Source organism: Antechinus flavipes, chromosome 3, assembly GCF_016432865.1.
Source record: "Antechinus flavipes isolate AdamAnt ecotype Samford, QLD, Australia chromosome 3, AdamAnt_v2, whole genome shotgun sequence".
NCBI classification, from domain to species: domain Eukaryota; kingdom Metazoa; phylum Chordata; class Mammalia; order Dasyuromorphia; family Dasyuridae; genus Antechinus; species Antechinus flavipes.
Window position 1 is genome coordinate 632,343,879 of NC_067400.1, and position 11,321 is coordinate 632,355,199.

Consider the following 11,321-nt stretch of genomic DNA (forward strand, 5'->3'; position numbering starts at 1 on the left):
CCCCAAAAAAGATAAAAATGAAAAGCCCTTGCTTGTAAGGAGCTCATATTATGTTGGGGGAAAACAACACAGAGACACTTATACAATGTAAATACAAGATGATCTCAAAGTGGGGGAGGCGGGGAGAGCAGGGAAGGCCTCAGACATGTGAGCTGAGTGTTGAAAGAAACCAGGCAATCCGAGGGACAGAGATGATGGAGGGCATCCCAGGCACAGCAAAGGGAAGGAGGCATCCCGAGCATGGCAGAGGTGAAGGAGGGCATTCCGGGCATGGCAGAGGTGAAGGAGGGCATTCCGGGCATGGCAGAGGTGAAGGAGGGCATTCCGGGCATGGCAGAGGTGGAGGGCATTCTGGGCATGGCAGAGATGAAGGAGGGCATCCTGGGCACAGCAAAGAGAAGAGGGCATCTTATGCATGGCAGAGGTGAAGGAGGACATCCCAGGCACAGCAAAGGGAAGGGGGCATTCAGGGCATGTCAGAGGTAAAGGAGGGTGTCCTGGGCATGGCAGAAGTGAAGGAGGGCATCCTGAGCATGGCAGAGGTGAAGGAGGGCATCCCGGGCAGACAACTTGGTGACAAACAAGGTTGCTCTGGCAACCCTGCAGAGTCTGAGAGACCAAGCTCTGACACCTTCCTCCCTGGCCCTGCCCCCTATCCTGCCCCAGCCATGTGATACTAACTGTGCAGCCCACCCTCCCTGGGCCTTAGTCATTTCTTCCATTAGAGAAAATAAATGCTTTGCGCGCCCCCTTCCTGGCTCCCCAGGGGGATCCTTGGAGAGAGTCCTCTGGCAGCAGCTGTGAAAGAGGAGATGGAATGGCCTTGACACCCCCCCTCCCCCAAAGATGACAAAAGATGGAAATGGAAGGAAAATATAGATAGATGGAGCTGTGCGAGTGACTTATCCAAGTTACATTATCCAAGAATACTCCAAACTACTAATTAGAGAAATGCACAAGAAAAGGGAGAAGAAGGAAAAGAAATAGAGGAAGGAGGAGAAATAATAGGAAATGAAGGGGAGAAGGTGGAAGGGAGGAAGAGGAAGAGGAGGAGGGGGAAGATGAAGAAGATGAGGAGAAAGAGAGGTAGCACCTTGGACAGCTCTTAAAGGTTTGCAAAGCATTTTAAAAGTATTAGCTAATTTGATTTTTACAATCACTCTGAGAGAGATTTTCACAATCATCCCCATTTTACAGATGAGGAAAATGAGGCAAATCTAAGCTAATTGACAGGGTCATGCAGCTAGGAAGTGTCTGAAACTGGATTTGAACTCAGGTCTTCTTACCTCCAGGCACAGAACATTAACTACCTAAATTGAAAATAATCTCAGAGGGAAGACACAAGCGGGTGGAGGGAGTCAGGGAGGACTTCCTGTAGGTGGGAAGCCAGAGAAGCCAAGAGGCAGAAGCAGAAAAGGGGAAGAGGGAAGGGACCCCCACTGCCCAGAGACTGGAGAGGGGTTATCCTGTACAAAGCACAGCCTGGCCAGAGTCACTGGATCTCAAAGTACCAGGAGAGGAAAAAAGGCTAAAAATGGAGAGGACTGATTACAGAGGCCTTTAAGGACCCAAAAAGAGGATTTTAAATTTGATTCTGGAAGTAACTTTAACAAAGTCTCTCAGTAGGTAACTTGTGGATAAGGAGGTGATTTGTTGGCTAGATATCACTAGGTGAATTCAACACAGTTTAAATCACCAGGGATCCAACTATGTTATTCAACTCAAGCTCATGATTTATAACCTGGAAGGGGAGATCATCTCAGCTAATTTCCTCATCTTGTTTTTAAAATCTCTTTTGTTTTTATTCAATTTACCAAAAAACCATTTTCTTTTCCTCCTATCTCCACTTCCCTATTTAAAAAAAAAATCCTTATAACCAATACACAGTCAAACAAAAAACTTCCTGTGTTGTCCACGTTCAAAGAACATCTGTCTCATTCTGTGTAAGTATCACAGCTCTGTCTGGAGAAGAGCAGCATGCTTTATGATTGCTTCTCTAGATTCGGGGTTGGTCATTGCATTGACCTGCATTTTCAGGTCTTCCAAAGTTGTTTAGCCTTACAAGGTTGCTATTATTGTAAAAATTATTGTCCACTATACCTTTCAACCTATGATAAACTTGTGATGGAGAGAGCTATCTGCATCCAGAAAGAGAACTGAGGGGACCAAGTGTGGATCATAACAGAATGTTTTCTCTTTTTTGTTTTGGTTTGCTTGCATTCTGTTTTCTTTCTCGTTTTCTTTTCTTTTTGAGCTTATTTTTCTTGTACAACGTGATAATTGTGAAAATATGTTTAGAAGAATTGCATGTGCTTAACATATATTGGATTACTTGCTGTCTAAGGAAGGGGGTGGGAGGAAGAGAGGGAGGAAAATTTGGAAAACAAGATTTTGCAAGGGTGAATGTGGAAACTATCTATGCATATATATATATATTTTTTTTATTTTAAATTTTTATTTAATAATTACTTTATATTGACAGAATCCATGCCAGGGTAATTTTTTACAACATTATCCCTTGCACTCATTTCTGTTCCGATTTTTCCCCTCCCTCCCTCCACCCCCTCCCCTAGATGGCAAGCAGTCCTATATATGTTGGATATGTTGCAGTATATCCTAGATACAATATATGTTTGCAGAACCGAACAGTTCTCTTGTTGCACAGGGAGAATTGGATTCAGAAGGTATAAATAACCCGGGAAGAAAAACAAAAATGTAGATAATTCACATTCGTTTCCCAGTGTTCTTTCTTTGGGTGTAGCTGCTTCTGTCCGTCATTTATCAATTGAAACTCAGGTCTCTTTGTCAAAGAAATCCACTTTCATCAAAATATGTCCTCATACAATATCGTTGTAGGAGTGTATAATGATCTCCTAGTTCTGCTCATTTCACTTAGCATCAGTTCATGTAAGTCTCGCCAGTCCTTTCTGTATTCATCCTGCTGGTCATTTCTTACAGAACAATAATATTCCATAACATTCATATAGCACAATTTACCCAGCCATTCTCCAATGGATGGGCATCCATTCATTTTCCAGTTTCTAGCCACTACAAATAGGGCTGCTACAAACATTTTGGCACATACAGGTCCCTTTCCGTTCTTTAGTATTTCTTTGGGATATAAGCCCAATAGAAACACTGCTGGGTCAAAGGGTATGCACAATTTGATAACTTTTTGGGCATAATTCCAGATTGCTCTCCAGAATGGTTGGATTCGTTCACAACTCCACCAACAACATGCATATATATATTTAAAATAAAAGGCTATTATTTTTTAAATTATTGTCTTGCTCCTGGTTTTTACATGTTGTCTCCTTGATTAGTGAGCTGTTTGAAAATAAGGACAGTCTTTACCTTTCTTTATTCCCCTTAGCTGAAGGCCTAATAGGTGTTTAATAAATATTTATTTATGGCTCTGTATCAGTTCAAACAAAGGTCCCAAATTTCTCTGAAATCATCCCCTTTATCATTTTTACAGGAGAACGCTACTACTTTTATATTCCATAATTTATTCAGCCCTTCCCTAATCGATGGACACCCCACTTGTTTCCAGTTCTCTGGAAAAAAGAGGAGCTACAAATACTTTTATACACACATTGATTCTTTTCCTCTTTCTTTGATCTTTTTTGGGGTATATGCTGTTACTGCTGAGACAAAGGCTAAGCAGAGTTTAGTAGCTTTTTGATTACTTTACCAAATTGCTTTCCAGAATAAGTCAACTCACAGGTCCCCCAACAGTGCCATCATATATGTTTTCTCTCAGTCCCTCCAAAATCTGTCATTTTCCTTTATTGTTATCTTTGCCAATCTAATGAGTATGGGGTGCAAGTTACCTCTGAGTTGCTTTCATTTGCATCTCTTTAATTATTAGTGATTTGGAGCATTTTTTTTTCCATATATCTCTTGAGAGCTTAGATGTCTTCCTTTGAATACTGAGAGTTCATGTGCTTTGGTCATCTGGTTGTTGCCCTCTGTACTCAAAAGAGAGCAAAATGACATCATTATAATAGAGCCAAGTTCCACTGTGCAATTGAGGCCGATCAGAGCAATACAAGTTCAAAATGCTCTGCCATAAGTCAGACACAAATAGTCCCCATGACATTTGGAAGAGCTTCTCTAATTTCTTTTGGACTAATTCAATTTTGCTTTGCTCATATTATCAATTGGGAAACAACTCTACTCTCTTCTCTCCTCTGTGTCCTCTGCAATTCTGCTTCCATGACTAATAAACTCTTCCATTTTATACCTTTTCTTCCCCTGTTCCTTTAATCTTCTGAATGACACTGAATCCCTAGACATCCTTCCCAGTATTGGTTTCCTTCTCTCACACACTTGCTGATTCACAGGTCCCAGTGGGATGACTGGTATACCTCCTTGTTCCATGCTGCTACTTCCAGACTCTCCCTTTACCATCATCATCAAGCAAGAGGCAGCTTGGTATGAGGGAAAGAGCCCTGAACTTAAAAGTTAAGAAGATATGAACTCAGTGAATTGTCAGATTTTCAGGATTTTGTGCAAAAAGATCTGAACTTAATCGAAAATTTAACCTACAAGATCCAAGAGAAATATCAAGTACATATCAAAAGCCAATTGCAAGGGACTCAATAAGGACAGAAGGTCTATGTTTTAAACATCATCAGTAATTGGGAACTTCAAAAGAAAGGTTGGAGAAGAGCTGAGTATGATGTGATTCTAAAAAGCAAAACCACATAGGAAAAACTAAGAAGAATAATTGTATTATATGAATGAGGTGCAAGATGAAGAACAGACACAGGAATTGGACGGGGGAGGACAGCTGGCAGTTCTGAATCCTACCCTCATTGGGAATAGGATAAAAAGGGGGAAATAGAAGGAATAAAGGAATATAAAAGTCTTCTAAATTCAAAAAAGAAACAAGAGGATAAGTGGTGGGGGAGGTATAGATTTAAAAAAAAGAGGGCAAGGCAGTGGAAATAAAGCAGAGGAGTCAGAAGAGATAGGAAATAAGAATATACACAAATATAATAGTAAAGATCAGAAGTAGAATTTATTAGGTTAAAAAAAGCAGAAGTTAAGTAATCACAATCTCAGAGAAAGTTAAAGTTAAAATAGATTTAACCATAAGAAAAACATAGGGAGACTTCCCTATACGTCAGCCATGTTAATCAACTTAGTTTTAGACTATTTAAAATAATTAGTATAAGGTTGGAATATTTTGGGGGCATAAGAAATGATAAATTAGTAGAGTTATAAAAACACAGAAAGATTTGAATCTAAGAAGGATTGTGTTATCCACCTTCAGAGAAACAGAGGACAAGCAACCTTGCATAGATGTATATATATATTTGTGTATACTTATAGACATATATGTATGTGTATATATAAATGTAAATATATCCGTGTTTAATTGTAGCCTTCTTGGGGAGGGAGAGAGGAAAGAAGAAAAAAAGAATAAAAAAGTATGCAGCACAGAACAAAAGAAAACCAATAGGGAATCAAAGAAGAGATAGACAGCTTGGAATACAATGTATAATATTGATTATATAGATTTTCTTGAAATGGAAATATTGCTTTATATTTTGAATCTTCTGTTGTTCTGTTGCATATATGACAGTTTTTTTTTCCATTTTGTATTTAAGCTTTAAACAAATAAATAAAATTTTGAAAAATATGAATTCAGGAAAAGAGGAGAAGAATAAAGTTAAAAATGCGTAGCAAAGGACAAAAGAAAACCTACAAGGAAATAAAGAAAAATGGGCAGTTCTCAATGCAATGTCTTCTATTATAATATATGCTTTCTTGAAATGGAAATTTATTGTTACATACTTTATATGTGTTACATATATCCTTGATGTTCTGCTGGGTACATGACAATTTTTTGGTTTTTTTTCCTTTTTCTGTCTTTTTTATTGTTTTTTTCTTATTTTGCATTTAAGTTTTAAATAAAGCTATTTTTTAAAGATATGAATTCAAATCCTGCCTATATACTTAGCAAATTGTGACCCAAGATGTTTACCTCCTTTGTGGGGAAACCTCAGTTTCCCCATCTATGACATGAGGAGGTTGGATTTGATGGCTCTGGAAGTCCCTTTCAACTCTAAATCTGTGATCCTATACTCTTCTCTGTTCAACAAATTTACTGCCTGGATCACAATTTTCCTTTCCACTCCAACTCCTATTCTCATTCAAGGGACTTGTATATTGGTATTCCCCCCAATCTCCAATTAATCTACTTTATCTACAACTTAACCTCCCCTGCACTCACCTCAACTACATGTCTACCTCTAAGCCTTCAGATGTTATATTTTGACAATCATAAACTCTGAAATTCTCTTATCTCATCCCAATTATTTACCCCTCTGCCTCTCTGCCTAATTTCCCTTCATCCTATTCTTCCCCCTAACTGGGACTTCTACTCCTTCCATCACTACGCACTTACTGTGGATATAGCCCCTGCTCTGACAACACTCTCCTCCCTTCCCAGCTTTAATCCTCTGATGAACCAGTTCCATTTTCTACTATTTTTTACTCCCCAATCCCATGTTTCCTTATCCAATCACCCCTCAAGTCTGGCTAACCACTAGCTCATCTCCACTGTCAGTCTCCTTCACTCCTACTCATGAACTGCTAGACCAAGCCGGAGGAAGTCACAAAGCCAGGTTGATTGTGTCCATGACAAGCTACCATTAACTGGCATCAACCAGGCCTCCACAGCAGCAAGAAAATTGTCTTAACCACTCCCTAACTGATTCCCTTTTTCTTTAAGAACTTCTCTGCTCAAGCCTCCCACAACACTCTTTACCCCTAACTTTCTCAATTGCCAACTCCACCTGATACTTTGCCAAAATAAAATAAAATAAAATAAAATAAAGTAGGTTATTTATCCAAAGCTCCCCCTTCTCATTTCTCCTTACCCCCAACATCATCTTTCTCCCTCTTCTCCTTCATTCCAGGCTGATAAAGAGGGAGCCCTTCTTCTTGACATGACCCTTCATCTCATCCCTTCTTGTCTTTCAACCATTGGGCCAAATATTATTCCCATTCTCTCTAACCTTCTATTCCCCATTTACTACTACCTGTAAGTATGTCCATGTCTCCCACATCCGGGGAAAAAAGGCCCTGCCTAGATTCTCATGTTCCTGCTATCTATTATCTCATATCTCTCCTCCTCTTCTCAACTAAAGCAAGAAGGGAACGGTATGGAGGGGAGGACTCCCAACTAGGGAACTATTGCAATATTGAAGGCAAGGGGAAAGAAAGACCTGAACTGAAGGGACAAGGAAGAGTGAGCAGGTACCGAGAAAGAAGGGAAGGATCAGGGGAGATGCTGAATGGTAATCATTTATCTATTTTTTAAGTTTGGATTTTGTAATGGGTGTTCAAAAGGTCTAGAGATATTATACAGAAAATTTTTTAATAAAGGGGGAGTACAGGGTAAAGGCAGAATGACTTGAAAGCCTAAAAAATTATATTCACCACCAAAATTCAAAACCACAAAGCCATTTCCTTAAGCCCTTCATAACTAATGCTCCCTGTAACCAAGTAACAGCCCAGTGATGCACACCTACAGGAGCAGACAGCCGCCCTCATTTATATTCAATCTAATCACCAAGTTGTCAAGAGACAATAGCCCAGCAGCCGCTGGGGAATGAAAACCTATTTTACCAATATAGCCAAGGGAGTGACAGGGTCTGCTACATTAAGGGGAAAGGCACCTCTGCCCTAGCATTTCAGCAACATAGTAGAAGGCAGCTATTGCCTCCAAGTCTGCCCACTGGTCAAGGAGCTAAGCTAATAGAGAGGGAGGGAGGGAAGGAAGGAGGAAGGAAGGAAGAAAAGAAAGAAGGGAGGGAGGAAGGGAGGAAGGAAGGAAGGAAGGAAGAAAAGAAGGAAGGGAGGGAGGAAGGGAGGGAGGGAGGGAGAGAGAGAGGGAGGGAAGAAGGGAGGAAGGAAGGGAGGAAGGAAGGGAGGAAGGAAGGAAGAAAAGAAGGAAGGGAGGGAGGAAGGAAGGAAGGAAGGAAGGAAGGAAGAAAAGAAGGAAGGGAGGGAGGAAGGGAGGGAGGGAGGGAGAGAGAGAGGGAGGGAAGAAGGAAGGGAAGAAAAGAAGGAAGAAAAGAAGGAAGGAAGGAAGAAGGAAGGGAGGGAGGGAGGGAGGAAGGAAGAAGGAAGGAAGGAAGGAAGGAAGGAAGGAAGGAAGGAAGGAAGGAAGGAAAGAAAGGAGGAAGGAAGGAAGGAAGGAAGGAAGGAAGGAAGGAAGGAAGGAAGGAAGGAAGGAAGGAAGGAAGGAAGGAAGGAAGGAAGGAAGGAAAAGAGGAAGAAGGAAGGAAGGAAGGAAGGAAGGAAGGAAGGAAGGAAGGAAGGAAGGAAGGAAGGAAGGAAGGGAAAGAGGGAGGGAGGGAGGGAAGAAGGAAGGAAGAAGGAAGGGAGGGAGGAAGGGAGGGAGGGAGGGAGGAAGGGAGGGAGAGAAAGAGAAACAAAAAAGAGAAAAAGCAGTGTCATGGATGGGAAGGCAGCAAATCTCACCTGCCATTTGCAGGACTGAGCAAATGAATTACTCAGGAGCACCAAGTAACTCTGGGGCTCAAAGTGGCCAGTCTGTACCATGGAGGGAGCTTCCTCACCAGAAGTTGATGTCTGACATGATGAAATCCCATCTCTGGCCCAAAATAATAGCGCCCACCAAAGCTGAGGCAGCATGGAATTGTGAGAAGAGGGCCAATTTGGCCGTCCAGAAGACCTGAGTTCAATACTTTTCCCGAAACCTTTGACCTTGGTCAAATCACTTAACCATCAGCATGTTAAGCAACTCCCCTATGAGACTATAAGTTACACATCTTTCTTCCCTAACCTGGTCACCCCCCCCCAATACATGTACAGGCTGAGAAAGATGCACATGCACACACACACATAAGCAAACATACACACAAATACACAGGCAAACACACACATACACCCTATAATCCTTACCTCATTCAAGTCCTTTGTGGCCACCTTCTTTGGGGGGAGGAGGGGTGATCCAGCTGTTCTACCTCTACTTAGTTCACATCTGCCCAGCCAGGTTGGACAGGAGTTGCTCCACTGCCTCCAGGATGTGCTCCTTCAGCTTAGGGTCCTCTCAAGTGAAAAGGGTTCAGAGTGATCTGTTCTCTCCAAAGGCCAATTCCTGCCTCCCAAAAGGGCCTGGAATAGCTTCACCTTCATGCAAAGCTGGAACCTGGAGACTTAACAGCAAGGCCATGTTAGCTGAGACCTTTACTCTGGAATCGAAAGGATCAGTCTCCCTGGCAGAGAACCATACCTCTTCTAGGACTCTAGGTTGAACCCCTGGAGACTCCTAGGAGCTCCTAGTACCAGAGAAAGACTGGAGATGATGGAATAGAACCAGAAGCCTCATTTGCACATTCAACCTAAGACATAGAGAGACAACCACAATGTCTCTGGATGTGTCCATAAGGAAGCATGCGATATACGACACTCATCCAGTCCTGTCCACGTACAAGGCACTCTGTAAGACGCAACTGAGCATGGGGAAAAGAGCACTGGATTTAGAATCATGAAGACTCGAGTTCAAAGCCTGCTTCTGGTGCTCAGGGGCTGTGCTATCCAGTGGGTACCTTCTTTGAATCTCCTCTGTCTATTGAGGAGTTTGGATCAGGTGTCTCCTGGTCTCCCAGCTTTGAACCTAGTCAATGCCGGGGTTACCATAATAGTGTGAATTTAGAGCCCCATGAAGCATTCATTCTTTACTGTGGTACGGAGAGGATCGAGATTCTGGGACTGTGCTCATCAATCACTAGCTGGTGGATCCTAGCCCAAGCTGTTAAAGGCTTCATTCAGGGGCTCAATATAAGCAGCTTTGATGACAGGGTGAAAATGCCATGTTTGAAAATACCGAAGGATCACAGAAATAGAGGAAAGGGGAACTTTGAGGCCATGTTGTCCTCCCGTTTCATAGAGAAGGAAGCTAAAGCCCACAGGAAAGGGAAGGGACTTGCCCAAGTTCACACAGCTGATAAGGAGCAGAATTAATATTTGAATTCGGGTCCTATGACTCATCCAAGGTACCATGTGGTGTCCAACCTAGAGAGACATTCTAACTGTCTCTGTGAGGGGAGGGACCCCCTATGCCACCAGTTCTGTCCTTGAAGTGCTGAGGCAGCTTTCGAGCTCAGTGCCAGAAGCCTCAATGAAAACTAAAATAAAAACAGAATGGAAGACTGCTGAAGAGAAGCCATGGTGAGGGTTTCAAAGACAAAGTCTTACAAACGGGGAAGAAGATAAGAAGGAAGATGGGAGACAGGCCAGTGGCAGGGGGAGGGGAGAACAGCTTTGGTTTAAAAAAAAAAAAAAAAAAAGGACATGGGTTCAAATTTGATCAATCAATAGTCATTTATTAAGCACTACTGTATGCTGACAAGTTCCTGCCTGCAAGAAGCCTAAAATTCAATAAAGGAGACAAACAGATACCTACAAATGACATTTAGACAAGATCGAATTAAGGGATCAACAGAGGGAAGGTCAACTAAGAGGGAGAGTGAGGAAGTTTTCCTGTGGAAAGTGAGATTTTAGTTGGGATTTGGAGGAAGCCGAGCCCCGGGAATCAGAAAGGGGGAGAGATTCCAGGCAGGAGGGCCAGACGGAAAATACGCCCAAAGTGAGGGACAGAGTGTCCTGCTGGAGGAGTGTCTAGAAGGCCAGTGTCGCTGGGTCTAGATGCACCATATGGTGGAGGATGGTAATAATACTGGAAAGTGTCCGGAGGGACACTATGTCCTGTGATCCTAAAGGCAATGGGGCCACTGGAGATTACTGGGTTGAGACAGGACCTGAGCTTGTGGAAAACGGCTGACTGACAATTTAGGAAAATCTATCTCTCCTTCTTATAACTGCGTGGTCTTAGTCAACTGGTGCAGATCTCAGTTTCTACATCTGTAAAAAGGGAGCATCAGACTTGCTGCTTAAGTTTTAGGATCCTAAGATGCTGGATTCAGAGGAGGCAGGAAGCCTGGAGTCCCAATCCAGACCCAGACACCTGAGCTTTGCAAAGCTTAAAGCAATGACAGTGATGCCGGTGGTAAGGAGGACCATGGAGCAGGAGGATGGCCTTGGAGAGGATGATAAAGATCGTGGGGAGGATGAGGATAAAAGGGGATAATAGTGAGGAGGAGGACGGAATCAGGTCAAGCAGCGGCAGAGAGGAAGAGCTGGCATTGATCTCAGAGACATGTGGCCCAGCTCTCTTGCTTTGTGGATGAGGACTCTAAGGTAACTTGCCTAAAGTCACACAGATTTTATGAGGTAAAGTCAACATTTAAACCTGTTCTTCCCACTGAACCATCCAT